This window comes from Protopterus annectens, chromosome 16.part0 (genome assembly GCF_019279795.1).
Source record: "Protopterus annectens isolate FY-2018-M chromosome 16.part0, PAN1.0, whole genome shotgun sequence".
NCBI lineage: Eukaryota > Metazoa > Chordata > Ceratodontiformes > Protopteridae > Protopterus > Protopterus annectens.
The window spans coordinates 258,043,682-258,069,405 of NC_056750.1; the positions used below are offsets into that span (position 1 = coordinate 258,043,682).

The following is a 25,724-nucleotide window of genomic DNA, read 5'->3' on the forward strand; positions in this document are numbered from 1 at the left end:
CATGAGCGACAAACCATGATGCTTTGCCAGAGATGGCCTGCATCTGTCGCCCTTGGGATTCCGGATACTGGCGAAGGCTCTTGCCACCCCTATAGTGCCTTCTTTTAGGCAAGATTCAAATGACAAATTCACCACCATAACAGGTACAAGCAAGCAAAATCTTAGGGTAATGCTACTTAATGCTAGAAGTCTAAACCTCAAAATGCACTCACTCGAGGCACTCCTTAAAATGGAGAACATCGACATCTGTGCAGTGACAGAGACCTGGTTCAAGGCTCCAGAGAGCACCCCTGCATTACCAGGCTATAATTCATACCACACCTTTCGGCCACCTAACCTGGACCAAAGCACTAAAGGTGGAGGCATGTCCATATTCATTAAGGGTATCCACACCTCCAGGCTAGTTGCTCAGCATAATGCATCTGAGATTATCCAAGTGCAACTAACTCTGGGCAAGACCACAATGCAAATTGTAGCTTGCTACAGATCCCCCACCATGCCCCAGGATTCCCACTTCTCATTTCTTGATACACTGGAAAATATTAGGGTACAACCTAACATCCTAATAATGGGCAATTTCAACTACTCCACCATTAACTGGGAAAACTACTCATGTACCAACTCTTGTGCTCAAAGTTTTCTGGAATTCATAAATTCCAATGCCTTAGATTAACTTATCCACACCCCCATCAGGGGCAGCAATATCCTAGACCTGGTCATTACCAACATGGGCAACTGGTGTTCCACACCAGAGGTCAATTCCTCATTGGTCAGATCCGATCACAAGCAAATCATCCTAGACATCCACATCCCACCCCCACCCACCATTAGGGAAACCACCGTAAAAAATTTCTCCAAAACAAACCACACTTCTTAAGACAGAAGTGGCAAACTTCACGACCCCCATGCTGACGGACAATAGAGATACAACTGCTGAATCCTATATAATTGCACTTTATAAGCACTTACATGAGTGCATGGATCGTGCAATCCCTAACAGAAAAAAAGATGCTATCCTCCAAAAAAAGGAAGCCAATCTGGTGATTCCCTGCTATAAACAAACTCTACAACAGAAGAAAGAAACTGTTGCAAAAAAGAGAAAAATCCCATGATTGGAGGAACTCCGTGGTCAGCCTCAGTAAGAAGCTGAGATCCCTCATAAAATCCTCCAAAGCTAGTTACGAAAACAAAATCACCACTGATTCTAAAGACAACCACAAAGCATTCTATAGCTATGTCAAGAATCTCACTGGCAACACTCAGACCTGCTCTGAGTTACAGCACAATGGCACTAAATATACAGAACTAGCTGATATTGTCAACATCATAGCAGATAGATTCAGAGCTAATGTTACCCCCTTCTATCATCCCCTAAAGGGCCCATCTCTACACCGGAAGAATGCAAAGTACCTGTAATCACGGCTGCACAGGTTAAAAACACACTCTCCAAAGCCAGGAACACAGCATCCATGAGACCTGACAACATCCCAGGCTGCGTTCTACATGAACTACAGAATGAACTGGCACCCCACCTAAGTACCATGTTCAGTCATAGCCTCACCTCAGGCTTTGTGCCCACTGAATGGCACACAGCAACGGTTATCCCACTCCACAAAAGGGGAGCCACCACGGACCCCAGGAACTACCGCCCCATTAGCCTGATGAGCCTAGTCTGCAAGGCTATGGAGCATATCATCATCATGGAACTTATAAACAATGACATTGGTAATCTCCAAACTCTGGACCCTACCCAGTTTGGGTTTGTAAAAGGCAGATCATGTCTCCTAAACCTGATAGACTTCTTTGAAGCAGTCACCAAAGCCGTAGATGAGGGTAAGGTGGTACACGCAGCCTATCTAGATCTCACCAAGGCTTTCAACACCATCCCCCACTCTGGAATTATAGACAAACTCACTAAACTAGGTATAAATCCCTATGTCACAAGATGGGTTGCCAACTGGCTCACTGACAGAACCCACACTGTGAAAGTAGCAGACTCTAAATCCAACTTCAGACCAGTGACAAGTGGAGTACCACAGGGTTCAGTCCTAGGTCCTCTCCTGTTTGGTATCTACTTCTCTGAAGTACAGGCTAACACAGAAGGTCTATGGTTAACAAAGTTTGCAGATGATTGCAAACTAGGAGCCATAATCAAAACTCCTAACAATGTGGACATCCTACAAAAGGGCCTCACTGAGACAGATGCCTGGTGTCAAAGCCATGGCCTCAAGCTCAATGCCAAAAAGTGCATTGTCATCCCTTTTGGTAAAAACTCTGTACCCATGAACTACCACATAGGCGGTAGTCTACTTAACACTGAAAGTGTGATTAGAGACCTTGGGACACAGGTGGACAGTAGACTCTTCTTTGATAATCACATTGCCACAGTAGTCAGGAAGTCCTTCTATGTGGCACACCTCATTACAAAAGGTTTCTCATCCAGGAAAAAAGAGGTCATTGTTCCCCTCTACTCATCACTCATTAGACCCATTATAGAGTTCAATACCCCTTTTGGTATGTACCTCACAAGACATCTACAACAGCTGGAAATGCCACAGAAATGCCTCACAAAGAGGATTACCAGCCTCAAACAGATGCCCTACGCAGACTGTCGCAAAAAACTCCAGCTTTACTCTGTCACATATCGCCTACTCAGAGGCGATCTCTTCCCAACATACAAGGCTATGTCAAACCCAGAGCTGTTGGACACGCTCCTCTTAAAGAAACCCCAATCCCTCCGAGATACACGCTCTAGGGACCTAAACCTTGTCACCACAATAAACAGAACATGCTGGAGGGATAGATTCCTGTCCCAGAGACTTCACATACTCGGGAACAAACTATCTATCCATGTCAAACAAAGCTCCTCATTAGCACTCTTCAAGAAAAATCTTGATGATTGGATGGAAAATAGGAAATTCACCCTGGGGATCACCTCTGTGGCTCTGCTTGACAGGGGTACAGGAAAATAATTTTTTTGGGTGGCAAAAGCCAGGGTACCATTTGGCTAGGCTTATATAGGCCCTAGGGCCAATAACCTAGTACCTACCTATGAACCTATACTGTATTGGGCCATTTGCATGTACTAGCATATGAAAACAACTGATAACCTGATGATATGGATATAAAATGAAGGTACCTCAAAGCAATAAACATTTCTCAAAAAAACAGCACAATAACAACAACAACGGCTGAGGTACAGCACGATAACAACAACAGCTTAGGTACAGCACGATAACAACAACAATGGCTTAGGTACAGCACAATAACAACAACAACAGCTTAGGTACAGCACAATAACAATAACGGCTTAGGTACAGCATGATAACAACAACAACGGCTTAGGTACAGCACGATAACAACAACGGCTTAGGTACAGCACGATAACAACAACAACGGCTTAGGTAAACACATTATTTTTCCATGTGGATTATACATTCAGTTCCATTAAAACAAGCTTTCTCTAGTAAATTACATATCTATGTATGAAAAATAAAAATGCTGGTTATCTTTCTTTTTTCCATTGAGAAAACTGTGATACTCATTCAAGAAATTACATTACCTGAAAAAAAACACACACAAAAACCTAGAATCTAGCAGTTTGGATCAGATGACCTAAACAGCAATTCTGCATCTTTTCTTATATTTACTACTTTCCACTGTTGTCAGTTTTTATTCATTAAGCATATTGCATTTGGAATCTGTTTTAATTATGTGTATTTATAATACCTAAAAAATAAAGTGGAGTCACCATAATACTGTTAATTAGACTTAAAAAATAAGTGGTATAATTCACAGAATTTCACATTTGGAAATGTGATAATGTTACGAATAAGAAAACAGCAGCGTTGTAAAAGAGAACACATAAATGGATAATAACTATGAGGAGGCAAGAACTCAAAAGAAAGTATTTTTTTTTACTTTTTTAAAGTGTCATTATCGTGACATATTAACATAGTATCATGTAATACATAGCAGTACATCATCCAGTATCCCACATCTGCTTCTTTTACTTTACAACATATTTAATACCATGAACCACAAGGTAGCAAATACAGATAAGAAAAACCACTAAATGCCAGAAACTCCACTTCTTTAGGTTAAATTCACAAGTCCAGTTTATTCAGCAACTGCAAAATATAGTAGTCAGCACCAATGAAGATAATCCATAAAACAGAAAAACAGCGAGCTGAACCAACAGTTGATATTATAACAGTATCACAGGTATGTGAAGCTGGAATAGCACAAACACGAATGTAACCTCGTAGCGCCTCGGCCAAACAGCCTCCTCATGGTCTCATTCTCTGTGACATCATGCTTTTTGCAAAATTCATGAACCGTGTTGTTACATAAAATGTTGGCGCTCCATTTCTATGCAAATTCAACATAAAATACTGATAGTACCAATGGTTGATTTATACTGCAGTGGTGGGGCTGCGGTAGCGTTGTCGCCTCATACTAAGACGTTGTCCTGTTCAATTCTCAGCTAGAGCGTCTTCTGTGTGGAGACATGCGTGAATGGGCGTACCTTCGTTGAAGGTTGTGCATCAGAGCTGGCAACTCGGCACGTAAAAATCTACTGCCAATCATTAGCAGACCGGAGTTCCGCTGTGGCGACCCCTAACTGGGAAAAGCCGAAAGACACAACAACAACCAATGGTTGATTTGCAAATGTCTAGCTGCTTCATACTCATGAGAGGAAAAATATATACAAATTTTAAATTGTTTCATTGCTGTATGTCTGAGCCTTCAGTCAAGGAAACATACAAATTTTAAATAATTGTATTATTCTATGTCTGATTCTTCAGTAACGGAAATGTACAAATTTTGAATTATTTCATTGTTCCAAGTCTGATCTTTCAGTTACGGAAACATACTCATGTTAAATCGTTTCATTGCTCTACGTCTGATCCTTCAGTCATGGAAACATTAGTAGGTGACAAATCCTCACAACAATCCTCAGCATCAGAGAAAGATGAGACATAGTGGAGTCCAGAAACTTGCTTGTAGCCATGACGACAGGACTCAGGAAATATTGAAAGCTCCAAGCAGTTGTCTGTCTGCTTCTTGGTAGATATGTTCCATATCTCCACTAAAGGGGAACACATTGTACAGCCCATGTTCACACACTTAATGGGCAGGAAATTCCCCCAAAAGAAAACAACTTTGCTATGATCACAACCTAAACTAAACTAAACTGATCAACCTTTCTCAAAGTTGGCCCAGACCCTTAAAAAAGGAAAACTTTGGAAAATATCAAGCCTAACAGCTTTGCTCTCACTGGATCTCATACATGTCAACCTTTATTGTTAATTTTGATTGAAATGCTTTGCTCAAAGCTTTATTTTTTCCCCTATGGAACTTATATGTTTCCGGGTTTACTAGTAATATCAAAGTGTTTTACAAACTATATACCAGCAAGTTTAGACTATACATGTGCAGAGGAAACAATCCATGTTGCAAGCAGTACTTCTGTAACATAATTCACAAACTAAATCACAAAGGGTGAGAAAAGAATTTAAAAAATGCTTGGTACTTCTAAATCAAAGGAAAAAAGTACTACAATTGAAAATGATGCTGTTTCCAGTCAGTCTTCAGTAAAGTTATCAGAGACGGAATGTATAACTACTGAATTATTTTGTGATGATTCATTGCAAGAACAACTGAAAGGACAAGGCCTCTGGGATTTAATGACTGAAACTTTTAACTGCTCTAATTAGAGTTAATGCCCGGGAGCAGAAAAATTCAGAGTTGAAGCCCATCTAAACCCTTGACACACTATGGCATTAACATAGCTAGTAATTAACAATATTACACTTAACTTCTGTCCTCTCATCTTTAAGAATCTGTATCTGTTGTGACACACTTACTTACAGTGATGCTTCTCACAAAAGCTCTTTACAGATAAAAGTAAATACAAACAAACAAATACGTAAATGACTGCAACTTTTTAAGAGAGTGACTCAGTTGTGACTTTTAAATTATTAGCTGTTAAATGACAGGAAATACAAAGAAATGTGATCAGTGTACCTTAGCAAAGTAAATGCAATTGATTAACAGATCCTTATGTAAAATGTACTGTTGAATTATTGATAGTGTACAGCAAATGACATACAGTAATATTCAAATGCAGTCTCAGAAACATTAAATAACACAGAATGCAAACTGTTATTAGCTTTCTGCTTAATTTCAAGTGCCCATAAGTCTTCAGTAGGATCACCGACTGAGATTACTTTATTTCCATTAAGTTGTTGCAGGTCTATTAAACGAATTTTACTCAGTGGACAATGGAGATTAGCTCAACATCAGGAATTTCAGCAGCTGTGTTACATCTATCAGAAGAAATGTTTTAAAATCAGCATGTTTAATAAAAAGAGTTATGCTTTCACTTGTCTCAAATATACCTCATTACATTTAATGCATACACGTTTTAAAACTGCTTCTTCCAGTTTTAAGTTTGAATTAGTTGTGTAAATAATGTACATGTCTCATTTGCAACTTTGAGTATTGGGTAGGGTTGTAGAGAAAGACAGAAAAAAATAATAATTTAACTGCATTTTTTAAAATAAAATAGAAAAAGAGAAATCTGTGGTATCCTTTGAAGTCTCAGCAAAACACAGTATGCAACCTATACTGGGTCTAAAACAAACCAAGAAGAAACTTTGCAGTGCGGAGGGTATGATGTTCACTTCCTAAATTATGTTATGCACTTAGTTCATTTAATAAAAATTGAACTGTAAAATATAACTGTTTAATACGTGCTACAAAATAATCAAATAAAAAAAATAGTAGGTAGTCCACAGCTGAGTTAAAATGGAATATCCTTTATTGAAACACACAAACAAGCAATTTTATATTCCATTTTTAACTCAATTGTGGACTACCTACAATTTTTTATTTGATTATTTTGTAGCATGTATTTTACAGTTCAATTTTTATTAAGTGAACTAAATGCATAACATAATTTAGGAAGTGAACCCTCCACACTGCAAAGTTTCTTCTTGTTTTTTTTTTTGTTTTTTTTTAAATAAAATACAAACCAAAAACGGTGTAGGAGGCAAACTTTGTTTGCTATTATAATATATTATAGCTGGAAAAAAATAAAACAAAACAAAAAGGATTATGAACAGGTTTCCCATTATAATCAATTTGTTATACATCTGAGACAGGGATGTGACAAAATCCAGTTTGAAAATAGGGCAAACTGAAGCTCAATAGGTGAAAATTGACATCAGTTTCAAGAACACATGAACAGTAGTTATGATCAGAGAAACACAAGTATAATTTTTTGTAATATATAGAGGTTCAGCTGATGAGATGTATTACTAGTTATAGAGAAAAATGTATAGGAGAGCAAACTGTTACAGTTCTGAAACCATGAAACTTTTAGCTCTGTCACACAGACAGTGACCAGAAGCTAAGTGTACTGCTGACAGAGTAACTGCTTTAAAAATATTAACACTTCAGTTTGCTTTGTGTGTGTGTGTGTGTGTGTGTGTGTGTGTGTGTGTGTGTGTGTGTGTGTGTGTGTGTGTGTGTCACAGCAAGAAGAGTTTACAAATATTAAAGTTGTTTCCATTTTACGGTGCTGTTTCATGGTTTTGATGCTGAAGGTGCATAACATAGATAAATATGATTGGATGTCATAACCAACTTGTTAGGTGTTCAAGCCACATATGTCAAGAAATTTACCTCACATGTGCATCAAAGTAAAGTTTGAGAGGTGAATCTTGATATTTATGTTGAGAACACATAACAAGCAACACTGACTGGAGAAACCCAGTCAGCTGCTCTGAAGTGCTACTAGTTACAGAGAAAAAAGTGTAGGGGTAGAAAGTGTTTTATAGTTTGCAGAGCCTTGAGATGCTTTAACTGTATCACACAGACAGAGATCAGAAGCTAATTATACCACACTGACAGACTAAAACCTTTCAGTCTGTCGTTTATGATCAGCAATTTAATGCATTTACCATGTTAAAGTACCGTGAAGGTTGCATAATAAAATTTGTTATACACCTCTTTGACATCACAGAGATGCAGAACCATCAATACCATTTTCCTAAGCTGACCCTTCATACAGATTTTCTGTGGCCCAGAGGCATTACATTGTATCTGACTGCAGTCAGCCTCACCATCAGTTCCATTTCTTTAAGCTGGCACTTCATAGCAGATTTGCTGTGGTTCATATGTGTTACATTGTGTCTGGCTGCATTAAGTTTCAACTTCCACTTTTCTGCCCACTTTGCAAGCCTTTTCTAAACATTGTTATGACACTTCTTCTCCCTTACTCCAATATTGTACCTAACGTTTTGTTGTCATCAGCAAAGAGGTGTTTCCTGTTCTCTATTCCCTCACATGTTTGAAATGAACAATCTGAAGAATACTAGAGGCAGACCCGATCTCTGCTATATCCTTCTAGTCATTTTCCTTACTCGTGAAATTGCCCCCTTGTCATAATTCACTTAATGGGATCAGGTTTTATTGACAAATTCTTTCTGGTCATAAACCCAAGTAGACTATTTTGCCGGAGATTGTTTTACATTAGGACAACAAACTGCGTTTCCTTCATGATTCTCCTTATGACTTATTTATTATTTATTTATTTATTTTACATTTGTTTACTGGGATAGTCCGACTGGATATATGTCCATTTTCAGTGGAGGCCCAGGGTGAAAAGCTCCAAATAGACAAAATTACATAGATAACATTTGAACATATAAAACAAAGTATACAACAAAGTAAAAAACAAAGCGATTATATACAATGGTTCATGGTGTTCCCTAATAGGGACACACAGTTCACATGGTCAGACACAATTAAAGGCAAGAGACATTAGATAGTATACAGAGCTTGATGAAGTCGTTACATATTACAATATTTAGAGATTATCTCTTCAGTATTTAACTTAATCGGGGTTGGTACACGGGCAAAGCCAGTTCATTTTGAGATACTGTTTGAGGTTATGTTTGAAGAGACCTATGGAGGATTGTAGGGTTATATAGTTTGTCAACGAATTTCAGGTTTTGCCAACAGAGCTGGCAAACAGGGATTCACCAGCAGCATTATTAGTTTTGCTTGCCACTTCTACTGCTACAAAGGTAATTACCACTACTACTACTACCACTAATACTACTATTACTTTTACTAACACTACTACTATTAATACCACTTCCATTACTATTACTAGTACTTCTACTGCTAATACTACTACTAGTACTACTACTACTACCACTAATACTACTATTACTTTTACTAATACTACTACTATTAATACCACTTCCATTACTATTACTAGTACTTCTACTGCTAATACTACTACTAGTACTGCTACTACTATTACTACTACACTTACAGGCTTATAGTTATTCCTGCTCCCTCCCCTTGTACAAAGGTACTTCACTTGCTGCTTTCTAATTCTCAGGCACATCCAATGTTCTGTTAGAGACCTACATCATGAATCTACCAACTCAGTGGTCAGATTTCTGAGCACTCAGGAAGGCAGCCCACCTGTTTTTATGTGTTCTCTTTCAACATCCTTCTATATTTGATGTCTGTCCATTGCCCTTCCCACGCTGCTCTACCTCTGTCCCAGCATGGAGCTATCCCCTTGCTTTCTTTCATAATGGATGAGACAGGACATTCATCCAGTCCTTTATTTTTTCTTCAGTCTTTTGTGCTTCCTTTTACTTCTTTGCTTGGCCTATTGAGTTCAGTCACTCTCGTCCTTTTGTTTACTGTGAACGTAATCAAGTTTTGTTCAACCCTTGAACCTATCTGCAAAATCTCTTTCATCCTGTGCTTTTTTCTGTTTTTCTGAACAGTAAATTGATGCATAATCAATTGAACTCAAGAGTTAGAGAAGTATTTCTGCTAAATTCAACCCAATTAAGCATTTTTTGCAAGGAGTCAAGCCACTCATACCCCCAAACATGCACATGCTAACTCCATGGTCACAAAATGGGAGGAAAAAGTAAAACATCCCCAACCAATAAAAACAAACACACACACTGGTCACAAACAAACCACAGCCCCACACAATGTAAAGCAGCAACCTTTGATCTTGACCATTCATGTCAGAGTTTTTACGACCTGATCTACCAGTAAAGAAATGCCAAAAAATCCTCAACTGCTTACGTTTATGCATGGAATTATCGCTTTATCAATTATCAGCATTTTCAAATTGACATTGCAGTATCTCAGATAAGATCTAAAGAGTAAGCATATGTTTAAAACAGCAGTCCCATAAGTCTAGGGCCAACCCACTTGCGCAGACACAGAATTTGAATTTTCAGTATTAGAATCTCTTCAGCTTATTTTTCTTATTTTTCTTTTTTTTTGTCACCTCCTGTTAAAAACTAAATACTTTGCTACAAACAGAAAAGAGGTACCAAATGAGGCAATGTACCACCCAAAAAAAGGAGAATAACACCAGCAAAGTAGGAAACCACTTTTAGTTTATTAAGCGGTTTTCATCCATAAAAGGACTACATCAGAATAAACTAAGCATGAAACATCACACTATTTAAACTGCAGCCATCCAATGAAAAAAAAATAATATCAATAAAACAATTCTCTCATTATCTCCACACTTAAAAACAAAAGCTAATTAAAATACATAGTACAAATCCAAAAATCCAAAAAGAAACGATGGCAGAATAGCACAAAAACAAAGTTTAATTCACGAAGTAAAATCCACAAGATAAAATCCAATAAAACACACGAAAACACGCTGTAATTACGCTGTTATAGAACCACAAGTGAGCGCTTTCATCTCCAAAGGGAGATTTCTTCAGACTAATGGTTACAACACACTGCTTCATTTAAATACTCTTAGCAATTAATAAGCTGCTTAATAAGTGACTCCCTTCGGAACTACTTTCTGTAAATGTTTATTTAAAAAGGAAAGGTTTTAAACATTAGGTTAGTTTTCAGGTATACAGAATAGTTTAAGAATATTGTAGTTCAAACACATTTTAAACTGATAACTTTGCTTTTTTGTGGATAATTGAATTAAACTCGCTTTTCGTTTATTTTATTCTGCCATTCTTTTTGGATTTGTGCTTTGTTTTGAAGCGTTTTTTTTAATTGAATGAATTTAACTTTGTTTTATTCGCTACATCATCTTTTTGATTTTGGTTTTCTTTATTTGTTGCTGCTTTGCTCATCGCTGTGTAAAATACATAGTACTTAAACTTTGTTTGTGTTACTAATGACTATTATCTAACATAATTTTTATCTTCTGTTTGAATAGAATAGAATATAAATGTTCATTATTATTAAACAGCATTTATACTCTATAAAAAAAATGAGAATAATGCTCTGTTTAAGCGTACTCAAGGTTGTACGTCATTTAAGAAGTTTTATTTCATTGTTTTGGAGAGTGTTTCTTTGGATTATTGGGGGTTGTTAAAAGAAACTCTTAAAAAGAAAGAAACATTATGGCAAATTAGGTTGCAGGCAGATAAATTTCCAGTGTTAATGAAACTATTAATATTGTGTTTTTAAAAGACAAAATTATGTTAGATAATATTAATTAATTAGTTAGTAACACAAACTGGCGAGACAGTGCCAAGTAATGGTATAATGGTATGGCTCGCAGGATCTGTTTCATTACCCTGAAAAGGGAGCCATTTGTCCATGATCCTGTTCTGTTGATTCTGGAGATGTTTGCTGCAAAAATACAGCATTATTAGACATTCAGATAGGTCAGATCTGTAATGAGTGATGTCAGGCGGATAGCTATTCTTAAAGACAAAGACACATGGAGTTCAAAAATGAGATATATATGTCCTGGAAGAATGTAAGTCCCTCCCCACCAAAAAAAAAAAAAAAGAAAAGTATGCTGTATGCAGTAATATTTCTGCTTTTTGTATGACTTGTGAGTTGTCGACCATAAACTGCCGCAGCCTTTATATTGTCTGTAATGATTTTGCTTTATTTATTGCACTAAAGAATGAATTAATTCATTAATATCTCAGGACTGTGTAATATGGTCAAGGCATGCTGCATTGTAGTAATATATTTTTGCAGTACTTCTTTACAGCCTCCAGCAGCTGCAGAAGGGTTGACTTTTGTTAGGTCATAGTCTGCATTATTCTGAATGATGATCAGAAATGTCTGATCGTCAGCATCCATTATGTAATAATTTGTAGCATATTACCATGATTCAGTCTTCCTACAAGATTGGATTGTAAAGGATTTCTGCATTTAGTTACAAACTGTTACTCTGGCAGTTAGCAGAGAGGACTAAAGTTCTGACTTAATGAGCTGCTTTCTGTGCCAAGGGGTGCAGGGTGTGAGCCCTCCCACCTTCATTTACCTACTGTGTGCCAAGGGGTGCAGGGTGTGAGCCCTCCCACCTTCATTTACCTACTGTGTGCCAATGGGTGCAGGGTGTGAGCCCTCCCACCTTCATTTACCTACTGTGTGCCAAGGGGTGCAGGGTGTGAGCCCTCCCACCATCATTTACCTACTGTGTGCCAAGGGGTGCAGGGTGTGAGCCCTCCCACCTTCATTTACCTACTGTGTGCCAAGGGGTGCAGGGTGTGAGTCCTCCCACCTCCATTTACCTACTGTGTGCCAAGGGGTGCAGGGTGTGAGCCCTCCCACCTTCATTTACCTACTGTGTGCCAAGGGGTGCAGGGTGTGAGCCCTCCCACCTTCATTTACCTACTGTGTGCCAAGGGGTGCAGGGTGTGAGTCCTCCCACCTTCATTTACCTACTCTGTGCCAAGGGGTGCAGGGTGTGAGCCCTCCCACCTTCATTTACCTACTGTGTGCCAAGGGGTGCAGGGTGTGAGCCCTCCCACCATCATTTACCTACTGTGTGCCAAGGGGTGAAGGGTGTGAGCCCTCCCACCTTCATTTACCTACTGTGTGCCAAGGGGTGCAGGGTGTGAGCCCTCCCACCATCATTTACCTACTGTGTGCCAAGGGGTGCAGGGTGTGAGCCCTCCCACCATCATTTACCTACTGTATGACATTGAGCGAATCATCACTTAACCAAAAAGTGCTTTGGTGTAATTGTGACTTTTGCCTAGGCTCCATAATGGTCTCTAGGAGTTTTTTCCTAGTGACTATGATCCTGTTGTCATTTTTTGCCAGCCATTCCATATTGCACAGGTGATCTAATTCAGGAACTGTTACAACAATATCACCAACACACCATTTATTTAATGTACAATACACAATTTATTCTTCAAGGGAAGCACACTGCGTGTGACATTGAAGCACTAAAATACAAATTTGTTTGCCAGCACCATCCTCTGCATTAGTAACAGTTCTCATTAATATGGAATTATTCAGGTGACTTACTTATGACGAGATTTGTGCATATTGGCTTAGCTCATTTCATCAGGTGGTTAATATTTTTATGCTGTTATATACATTCTTCTATTTAAATTGTGCTACATATGGCTGGATCTTATGGCATAATGCTTGTGATTTTTACACAGTTTCCAGAAGTTCATCCAAAACTACCAATGAAGTACATGCAATTTATGTCTTCATAACAATATAGGGTGGACATCGTAAACAAAGGGGGCAATAACAGCTGGTGGGTGGGGTTCTTTGTGGATGAAAATAACGTATGGTCTTATCATCTGCTCATTTTTAAACAGTCTTTAATCTAGCTTTATATGACTACTGTGCATGTGTGTGAATTAAGTTGGAATATTTGGCTAATGTGCTTGTGTGAAGCAAATTTGAAATATGTGTGTTTTGTCATTGTTATTGTTATGACTTATTTATTTATTTATTTATTTATTTTGTCGCAGACATCTTAGAGGGATACAGTCAGCAATGTAGCTATAACTGTAGGGTTTGGGGAATGTCTCTGGATAAGAATATTTTATCCTATTTTGAAAGTTAAAAAGTCATTGGTCTATCTTTGGAAGACTAGAGTGCATTTGTGTAAAATCACAATACTTCATTGTGTCCATTTTTGTCACAATCAAATGTGTACACAATCAATAAAGTGGTTGTAATTACTGAGTACAGATACCAGTGCATTATAATGACATTTGAGTGGTCTTTTATAGGTTCATAGGTGTGTACTAGGCTAATGGCCCTGGAGCCTTTACAAGCTTAGCCCATAGGATTACCCTGGCATCATGCCAAACAACATTAGTTCCCAGTGCTTCTGTCGAGTAGAGCCACTGGAGTGATCCCTGGGGGGGAATTTACTATTTCCCATCCACTCATCAAGATTTCTGCTGAAGAGGGCCAGTGAGGCGCTCTGTTTGACATATATGGGAAATCTATTCCATAGCATGGGCAGTCTCTGGGTTATGAACCTGTCCCTTCAGCATGTCCTGTTGATTGTGGTTATGAGGTTGAGGTCTCTGAAGCATGTGGTGCGGAGTGATTGGGATTTCTTTACATGTAGCATTTCTAACAGAGCTGGGTCAGACATGGCTTTGTAAGTCAAGCAGAGATCGCCTCTAAGTAGGTGATATAAGACAGAGAATAGTTGGAGTTTTTTGAGTCTGTACATATATGACAACTGTTTAAGGCCTAGAATCATCTTTGTGAGGTACTTTTGCAGCCTCTCCAGTTGCTGCAGATGTCTGGTGAGGTACATGCTAAATGGGGCATTGTACTCGATGATTGGCCTAATGAGGGAAGAGTAGAGGGAGATAATGACCTCTTTCTTCCTGGATGAAAAACCCTTAGTAATGAGATGAAATGGTCGAAATGTTCTGAAATGGGTACTTTTGCCATTATTGGTGCATAGATTTTGCTTCACTCCTTTTAGAAAACAATGCACAATACTTCTTCTTCTTCTTTCGGCTTTTCCAGGTTAGGGGTCTCCACAGCGGATCATCTGTCCGCTCATGATTGGCAGTGGAGTTTTACGGTGTCAAGTTGCCAGCCCGGTGCCCAACCTTCCACAGAAGACAGACACACTCACACCTAGGGCCAATTTAGAATGTCCAATCCACTTACTGCATGTATTTGTGATGTGGGAGGAAACCGGAGCACCCGGAGGAAACCCACGCAACTACAGATGAGGACATGCAGACTCTGCACAGAAGGCACCCCAACCGAGAATCAAACCGGAGAACCTCTTGCTGTGAGGTGAAAACAATGCTCAATACTACAAACTTAAAATGCACATTAGCAAGTGTTGCTGTATTACACAAGATACGAAGTATAATTTAAAACTATCAGGACGAGGAATCAACGAACACATGCATTATGCATGGTCCTAAAAATGTGTGCAGAGGATCCATTGTTTGAAAACAGCCCAAGGTACACTTCATCCAGCACTGGCCGGATGTATTTTCAATGTATGTCTGCTTCAAGGGAAGAGACGTTTACTGTTGCTCATGCTAAGTCTGTTTTCCATGTAAGACTGCATTGTTTGTGCTGTAAAATTTGAAATAAATGTCAATTACACCTAAATCTCTATAATTATTGTAAAAGGAAAGCAGAAAATAGTATGCATGTTAAAAGTCAGAAAAGTGTTTATGGTAATTGAGGAGAAACAGACAATTAATGTTACACTGTAATAGCTGAAGGTAGGAGGTATCCCAGTCCATTATCCTTCCTACGGCCCCATTTGACCTTGATCAGAGTGTGTGCTTGTGTGTGTGACTCAGTTTCTAAGAGGATCAGTCAGATCTATACCATTCACTAATTTCCTTTGCTACATTCCAAACAACAAAACTTTACACACATACTGCCATTCAAAACATTAGCAAAAACAGTGTACTGCAGTAATAACAGTATGACCACAAAATGAAAGTAATGCTGTCACCACTATTATATACATATATATGTGTGTGTGTGTGTGTGTGTGTGTGTGTGTGTGTGTGTGTGTGTGTGTGTGTGTGTGTGTGTGTGTGTGTGTGTGTGTATGTATATATATATATATATATATATATATATATATATATATATATATATATATATATCATTTAGTAATCAGCAATAAAAGAAACTCATTATATCCTAGCAAAACCCATATTATTTGCAATTTCCCAAACATTTTTCACTACAATATGGCGGTGTCTACACAGCATCACCAACACCACTGTTAACTTCCTGCTTAACTCAGGTAAGGGTCATCCTGTAATGATTTAGATTTCCAGTATCAGAAGATAAGCAAATAACTTGGACATTCCTGCTCTCACTATAAAAAAACAGCCCAGTCCTCAGAACTGCTTTCTTTCAATGACTGACAGATTTAGTGGAATGCCTAACCTGCCATCAAAGGTCAGAGGGCATTCTACAGAGAATTACAAAGAGGCTGAGCATCACACAATAAAAAATATCAAAAAAAGGTAAAAATGCTTGCAAATCATGAAATGATTTTTGGTAAATTCACAGAAGACATTACATTAATAAAACAACCATAAACTTAAGAAGAGTGACAAATCACTTTAATTGGCAATGGCTGCTCTTTTCAGGTTTATCACGGCCATTGCTCCTTTAGGAAGTATCTTTCCTTTTCTCTACTGAATAAAGTATTGTTTGATTTAATAAGTGTTTTATCCTTGATCTAAAGTCCTCAGCCAAGCTTTTATTTTACTTCCTTGTGACTGTCTTGATTTCAAACTGCTTTTCATGTTGCCTGAATGAAGCATGTTTTAGTTTGTTTGGGAAAAAGCATAAAATTAAGTCTGCTGATGCAACCTGAAGCCATCTAATTCTTCTGAACAAATCAATAAACTGACAAACTGCAGAGCTGCCTTCTTTCTTCTGTTTAAATTATAGCTCTGAAATACAAATAATGAAATAAATAACTGGTGGAAAGGGAAACAATGATGTTTATTATTTTTAAACAGCATAATATAGCTAATCAGACTGAATATCAGTTATATAAAAATGAAAAGGAAATACACCCCTGTGATTCCACCTGTGTCCCTGCTGGACAGAGGCATTGGGTGCTGACTTGTCTGAACATGAGCTAAATTCTTGGCTAGGCTTGTATGGGCCTCAGGGCCAATAGCCTAGTAACTGCCTATGATCCTATGATGTTAAATACACATAATTTGACCTCTAATCTAAAAATGTCAAAACTGTAAAACAATGCCCACTTTTACAATAGAAAACTCTGAACTTACCTAAAATGGTAGGGCAAGATTGTACCATTATTTGAGTAGGTTTAATGTTTGCAATTTCTGTATCAAACATATCTCAATATAGAACTTTCATCTTCTTTGGGTGATCCACTTTTTCAGTGTCAGCAAATATTTGAATAGTCACAGAGCCTTATTCAACTTTTTTATCTTAATAACATTTTCATACCTTTCTATTTAAGAGTTCTCTACATTTGTCTAACCGAATACATTCCAGAGGAAGACAAGTAACTCCTTCAGTCCTATACATGATCAATTAATGTACACTGGAAAATGAAAGACGAAGTTGTATATAAAACATGAGCAACACAGTATTTAACATAAATAAATGTGGATGATATTATCTTTAAGGCAAGTCAATTCATAAACCTTATCTGCACACTAGATAAAGATATATTATTTATTATAAGTACAGTTACTTCTGCCCCCAGTTCATTTACAGATAACATATGAAAGTCCTGTTTCAGAACTTATCTGAATATCATTTAAACATTTAAAGTTCAAAAGGATTTGAATTTATGAGTCCAGGATAGTTAGTGGAGTTAATACTATACAGTCCTGATTTGCTATTATATATATATATATATATATATATATATATATATATATATATATATATATATAAACAGCATTTTACTTTGCACAAATCTTTATGCATTTTCCAGGGATTACAAATGAGTTTATTGTAACAGGCACATTTTTGAATAGTGTCTTTATATTTACTTTTAATAACAGCTTATTCAGTGTGCATACATATAACACACACACACACACACACACACACAAACACACACACACACATATATATATATATATATATGTATATATGGTTCCCCTTCACAAGATCGAATGAATGGAAGCTCGAAATACATAAGCTCGAGACCAGAATCTCGAGCTTCCATTCACTCGAAATTGTGAATGAGAAGTTTAGAGTTAGAAAAAAAAGAGTTCAGTTAACTTTTTGTAGGGGGCTAGGTCCCCCCTGCACCCTTGCAACTGTCATCTAAGAGCTTTGTAACCGCACTATAGCGGAAGACTGGGAAATCTTCCATTTTGCACTTATGCAAATAGCACGGAATGGGAGATTTCCCTTTCCTTTGCTGTAGTGCAATCTCGGAGTAGGAATATTTAAGTAGGGGGGTGTGGGGGCACAGCCCTCATTTGGTGTGCAGGGCAAACCCCTGCAAAACATTATAAAGGTGGGTTTTTTTTAATTTCCCCTTTACTTTTTGAGTTTCTGTAAACTCAAGATTCTGGCTTCAGGGTTATGAATTTCGAGTTTATAGAATTCGATCTTGTGAAGGGGAACCATATATATATATATATATATATATATATATATATATGGATCTATATGACATGGTCGACAGTTCAAATGATCGACAGTTCATTTGGTCAACAGTTCATTTGATCGACAAGCATTTTAGGTGGGGCTTCCCATAACCAAACAAACCACCCCACTAAAGATGGGGCTGAGCCCCCTACACCCCTCCTAATTATATATATCAACTCCAGGGTTGCACAACATTGGGGAAGGGGGCAAATCTGCTTGTCGACCAAATGAACTGTCGACCAAATGAGTGTCGATCATATGAACTGTCGACCATGTCAAATGAACATATATATATATATATATATATATATATATATATATATATATATATATATATATATAGGGGCAATCGTTTTATTCAAATGTGGCTTTGGTCATCATCTGTTTTGTCAACACAGTCTGGTCAACAAAACAGACAATCAACAGTTGTGAGATTAACAATTCCCCGGGATGATGAATTTAACTTTCTTCGGTGATTGTCTGATCTCAGGGTTAGTATATATAATTAGCAGTGGGTGTGGAAGTTCAGTTTCATCTTTGGAGCATTCACAAAAGTGTGTCAGTGTTAGCTTTGTCAACATTAATGTGTTTGCATTAGTATATTCAATGTTTCATTAATTCAACCAGAATCACTACATCTATATGCATAAAGCATATACTATATATTAATATCTTACATTACATTTTAATGAAATAAAGTGAATATGGAGGATGAAGGCTAGGAGCTTTATAATAAGCTGCATTCTGTAGTCCAGGGTTTAATTCTCTCTGCCTCTATTTGAGTCCTGTGTGACTCTGAGCAAGTCACTTTTCCTGATATGTGTAACTTGTGGGTCTGAAACAAGTCAAATGGATCAGTGCACTACCATGGCTAACAAGTAAATTAATGAATATCCTGTAGCAAAGCTTCATTTTCTTGTGAGTCTACTCTTAAATTGCTTGTCTTGGTTGTTAACTCTGATGTAATGATCTAACCAGGGTAATATGACTGCTTCTATGCCTAATACAGTGTGACTATAAAAGAGAACAAGTTGTGTTGCATTATGTCACTTTAACAGGTACACAAACTACCTTGAAGCAACAAAAACTGGTTCTTGTGACATGGAATTTCACTTCATTACATGGGATGCAGCCAAGCTTATGGAAGAGGTTAAAAATAGCTGCTAGAAATAATTGGTATTACCTCTACATCCAGCACTAGATCTGGAATCATCCTTCTTGATTTGGGGTGGTCTATCTCTCCGGCTTCACAGCTGGCTCTCAGGAGATGCCCTTGATGTGGGGGAAACTCACAAGCTCCCCAGATGGATGCCATTTATTTGTAGTTAGTGCAAGTAGTAAATTGGTCACCCCAATGTGTTTGTGAGTTGCAGAAAGAAAGATCTTTCTGTGCAGGCCCTCTGTACCTGTTTGGGATATTCATCCTCCTTAGAGATCAGGAGTGCAGTGCTGTATAAGCTGCCTACAGATTCTGCAATCTCACTTTGAGACTTTAATGCTTATGTGGGGAATGATAAAGATTGCTGGAGGGGCATGATTGGGAGGAATAGCTTGCCTGATCTGAACCCAAATTCTGAACAGTTTTTGAATTTGTGTGCTATTTATGGATAATCCATAATAAACACTAAGTAAAACAGTTATGATGTGGATGTGTAGTTCGTATAACTAAGTAAAATCATTATGATGCGGATGTGTACTCCGTATAACTAAGTAAAATCATTATTATGCAGATGTGTACTTCGTATAACTAAGTAAAACCATTATGATGTGGATGTGTACTTCGTATAACTAAGTAAAATCATTATGATGTGGATGTGTACTTCGTATAACTAAGTAAAAACATTATGATGCGGATGTGTACTTCGTATAACTAAGTAAAATCATTATGATGCGGATGTGTACTTCGTATAACTAAGTAAAATCATTATGATGCGGATGTGTACTTCGTATAACTAAGTAAAATCATTATGATGCGGATTTGTACTTTGTATAACTAAGTAAAATCATTATGATGTGGATGTGTACTCCATATAACTAAGTAAAATCATTATGATGTGGATGTGTACTCCATATAACTAAGTAAAATCATTATGATGAGGATGTGTACTTCGTATAACTAAGTAAAATCATTATGATGTGAATGTGTACTCCGTATAACTAAGTAAAATCATTATGATGAGGATGTGTACTTCGTATAACTAAATTAAATCATTATGATGTGGCTGTGTACTTCGTATAAGAGCACCCTGAGCCAAACATCAGCAATTGACTATGCAGCCATGACATCATCCCTCAGGTCAAGAAATGTACTGAGCTGTTCACTGACCATCACTTGGTTGTGAGTTTGATAAGATGGTTTGGATAACAGCTGGGCAGACAAGGAAATCTTGTGTAGTGATGGTCTCCAAGCAATGCTTGGCAGATGCTTTTGCATGGGATGAATTCAAGTCATATCTTCAGAAATCACCATACCTGAGGAGATCAGTGATCTGAAGAATGAATGAACAGTGTTCAATATACCAGTACCTGTGGTGGTAGTAAAAGGTGGTCAGTGTTTCTCACTGCGGTTAACTTTAGTAGCTACTATTATATACTAGTGCTGAGGTAACTCATCACATAAAAAATAGAAGCCTCTCATGCAATGTTAGTGGCAGAGGAGTCTCTGGAATTCAATTATAGATATCTACAAGCAAGTAAGTCACTATACTGAAGGTCTTCCATGGAGATGTTTGGTGACGCCATAGTGAATGACTTTCAGGTGGCCCTAAAGAAGTTCTGGTAAACCACCTTTTTTTCAGGAAGGGAAATGGGATATTACCTCAGGCTGTTTTCAGAAATGGTAGATAAATGCTGAGAGATGGAAAGGACACATTGAGAAAATCCTGAATCTAGTTGGCATGTCCTTTTCTGAAGATGTACCAGCAGACATAGATGGTAAACCTTCATCAGTTTTAGCAGGAGATGCCACTGCAGCAATAAAGAAGTCCCATTTGGCAAGGATGGCAGGATTTGGCAGATGAAATCCAGTCAGAAATAGTGATGGCACTTGGCACATATGGGATGGCAAGACTAACAAGCCTTTTCAATGCTGCATGTAAGGTTAGGATAGTACCTCTAGATTGTCTGACAAGGTTAGTGTTCAACATTTTTACAAAGAGAAACAAGAGAGTATATTACATCTACACAGGGATCACTATCTTCAGCTGCCCTGAGATTGCAAATGCCAAGCTACTGGGAAATAAATATCCAAAAGTCAAGCTTCTGATCAATAGGAGCAAAGAATTTTTTCTTGGCTATCAAACAATTAATTAACTCTCTGTTACTGCACAAGATATTAGAGGAGTGAAAGAAGTTTATCAGTACTGCTTAAATGTGTTTTATGAACTTGAGGAAAGCAAACAATTGCATACCATGAAACATCTTGTGAGAAGGGCATAGTTACAGGTCGTCATGGTATTGGTGAACACGTGGCTTTAGTTAATAAATTTAAATTATTATTATGGTGAGCCTTAACACATTGTATTGGATTCTGCAGACTGGCAGAGTACTCCCACTCCTTTTCTCCATTGTAGTTTGACCATAGAGTTAGTATATATAATTTAAGAGATGTAGAACTCTATACATGTGGTGTTGTGGTTAAAAACAAACAAATACTATCTGTACTGCTCGTTTCCCACCCTTTCCTATACTAGAATAGTCTGAATCCCAGATTTGCTGGTTTCAGAACTTTGTGTTTCTGCATTGTCCAGACCTTGTTGTGGTAGTGGGAAGTCTTTCTGCTTATCAGAGAGAGATAAGCATTTAGCAGCCTATCTGTTGCAAGAGGAGGGGTTACCAACTCTGACATTAACCTTATTGGCCGTTTTGGGCTGATTTCTATCCCTTTCAACTTTCTGAGTTAAAAACAATGTCTGCTCAGGTTTGCGCTTGTATTAGCTCGGCAGATCCTTTTTGGGCGTCCTGAAGACTACTACAGCACCAGAAATGAGAAGTAGAGACTTTTTGCTGATTCTAAGTCTCTTAGTGACTTTTTATTGACTGTTTCTGCTTATCACACTTTAAAAGAAGTTTTTACTGTGGTTCTGTTGTTATTTCTGCTACATTTTACTGTTAAATCATTTTACTGTGTGTGCACTTTGATTTTCAGCTTAAAGGTAATAATTTAAACTGCATTTACTACTGTAGGCATTACACTCAAGTGAAACTGCCTTTTCTGTGCATATTTACCGTTTAAATTGTTTTTTTCTGTTTAATTTCACAAAAAAAAAACATAAAAACAACCAAAAAAAAACTATCTGTACTGCTCATTTCTTGCCCTTTCCTATTTGCTGGTTTCAGGACTTTACTTTGTGTTTCTGAGTTTTCCAGACCTTGTTGTGGTAGTGGGAAGTCTTTCTGCTTATCAGTGAGAGTGGTAAGCATTCAGCAGCCTATCTGTCACAAGAAGAGTGGTTTCCAGCTCTGAAATTAACCTTATTGGCCGTTTTCAGCTGATTTCTATACCTTTCAACTTTCTGAGTTAAACACCCGTGTTTGCTTAGGTTTGCACTTCTTTTAGCTCAGTGGATCCTGTTTAGACGTCCTGCAGACGACTAAAGCACCAGAAACATTAAGGTAAGACTGATGATTCTAAGTATTTTATTGGCTTTTTCTTGACTGTTTCTGCTTATTGCAATTTAAAAGCCATTTTTTACTGTGGTTCTGTTGTTATTTCTGTTGCATTTTACTGTTAAATCGATTTACTGTGTGTGCACTTTGATTTTCAGCTTAAAGTTAATAATTTAAACTGCATTTACTACTGTAGGCATCACACTCAAATGCAACAGCCTTTTCTATGCATATTTACTATTTAAATTGCTTTTTTTCTGTTTAATTTTACAAAAAAAAATACTATCTGTACTGCTCATTTCCCATCCTTTCCTATAGTTCCTATCCCAGATTTGCTGGTTTCAGGACTTTAGTTTGTGTTTCTCAGTTGTCCAGACCTTGTTCTGGTAGTGGGAAGTCTTTTTGATTATCAGTGAGAGTGGTAAGCATTGAGAAGCCTATCTGATGCAAGAGGAGTGGTTTCCAGATGTGAAATTAACCTTTTATTTATTTTACATTTGTTGACCAGGCTAGTCCAACTGGATATATATCCATTTTCAGTGGAGGCCCGGGGAGAAAAGCTCCACAGACAGGGTAATATTTACAAAAACACATGTACAATACAAAGTTTTGTCAATCATTACATATCATTGCATATAATACCTTAATCAGGAAAAAAATAAAAATAATCATAGTACATACCAGTTATGGATATTCATAATAAGTATGTTCAATTACACTATTAAACTCTAAATTCACACACATAATATTGTTAGTAGTTAAGTAAGCAAGCTTTAACAGGTAGGAAGATTAGTGTCCAGAGGCAAGGTAGGAAGTTAGTCTGGGTTAGCACAGGGACATAACCAATGTGATTTAAGGTAAGGTTTAAGTTTGCTTTTAAATAGGGTAACTGAGGATAGGGAGGTTAGGTGATTAGGGAGGGTGTTCCAGGTTTTACCCACTGTATTGGAGAACAATGAGTCACCAACTGCATTATTGGTCTTAGGTATTTGTACTAATAGTTTGTTTGATGAGCGTAGGGTCTTGAGATTGTTATAGGGAGTGATAAGGTTAGTGAGTATAGGCATATTTGCTGGTTGATACAAGATCTTATGGGCAACTATTAGTTAGTTCAAAAGTATTAGATTTGACAACTCTAACCATTCTAGTTGCTTAAGATTGTTACAGTGATGGGTTCTATAGGTTGACCCAGTTGCAAATCTGGGAATATTGTTGTAGGAAATAACCAGTTTGCTCAGATTGCTTTTACCTAGTTGAGATTAAGTGGGTACGGGCGATAGTGGTCCTGGCTAGTGGAATCAGAAAGGGTTTGATCCTGTAGAGGGAACCTCATTTTTTGTTTACTGTTTTTATAGTGTTGTTGATGTGAGGCTCAGAGGTGAGGTTATCAATTAGTACCCCAAGTTTTGTGGCAGGATCAGGAGATATGATAGTTCCATTGCTAGATATAACAGTAAAGTTTAATGGGGTGGCCCTACGGGTGGGAGTGAATAGTAGCATTTTTGTTTTTTTAGGATTCAGGATGAGGCATCAGTGTAGAAGCCAATTTTCTACAATGCTAAAGATGTTTTGGGTTAGGGATTGAAGTTTGGATGGAGAAGTGGCTGACCATATTAGTGTGGAGTCGTCTGTGTATTGGATACAGGTATCTTGTGCTATAACAGAAAACAGGTCATTTGTAAAGATAGAGAAGAGGAGAGGACCCAGTATGGAGCCTTGTGGGACACCAAGGGCAACTGGGAGATGGGAGGACAGGTTATTTCCCCATAGTACAGCCTGTTTCCTGTTATTTAAGTAGGATTGGAAACACTGTATAGCAGGGGCATCCAATGACAAGTTTTTGAGTATGTTTATGAGGAGGTTGTGGTTAACCATGTCAAAGGCTTTTGACAGATCAGTGAAGGCGGCTGAGGATAGAAGGTCACTATTTCCATTTCTATTAATGCAATCGGTAAAGGATAAGAGAGCAGAGGTGGTGCTATGAAATGGTCTGAAGCCATATTGGCAGGTGGCTAGTAAGTTGTTTTCTAGCAGGTAGTTTAAAAGTTGCTTATGAATGCATTTTTCCATGATTTTTGCCAGTTGGGATAATATGACTATAGGCCTATAGTTAGATAAATCTTTGGAATTACCACCTTTATGCAGGGGGATAATATGGGAAATTTTCCAGATTGATGGGATGGTACCTTCAGAAATAGTTCTATTAATGAGAATGGATATGGGGTAGGCTATAGCTTTTGCAGCTTTTTGCAGGTATTCTGCAGGTAGTAGATCTGCAGAGAGGGTGGTGGGTTTAAGTTTCTGAATGAGGGTACAGATAAGGGATGTAGGAACAGGTTGAAAATGAAATAGTGGTTGGCTGTTGGAGTTATCTGATGAGGAAGATCTGGTGTCAGAGGATAGCTGATTAGCAAGAGATTGTATGGTCTCTGTGAAAAAAGTGTTAAAAGAATTGGCTATTTGGTTGGGATTATTGTGATCAAAGCCTGAGGGAGTGGGAGTGACTGAATGACCCAGGTGTAAGAGTTTATTGATGCCTGACCAGAATTTTCGAGGTTTATTTTGGTGGGTTTGTTGAAGCTGGCAGTAGAAGTTTCTTTTGTCTGACAATATGGCTTTCTTTGTTTCATTTCTTAGCTGTCTGAACTTTAATTGATCTGAAGGGCTTTTTATTGTACACCAGCTAGCCTAGAGTTTAT

General features: G+C 37.7%; 1 long non-coding RNA gene across 1 annotated transcript in view; it reads right to left on the reverse strand.

Moving 5' to 3' along the window:
- Nucleotides 1-5,933: 5,933 nt before the first annotated feature.
- The window catches only part of LOC122790295, a 136,228-nt gene continuing 116,437 nt past the window's right edge, over nt 5,934-25,724 (reverse strand). The window contains exon 4 of the long non-coding RNA XR_006362983.1: nt 5,934-6,332. This is a non-coding gene — a long non-coding RNA (uncharacterized LOC122790295). The remainder of the gene's footprint in view (nt 6,333-25,724) is intronic.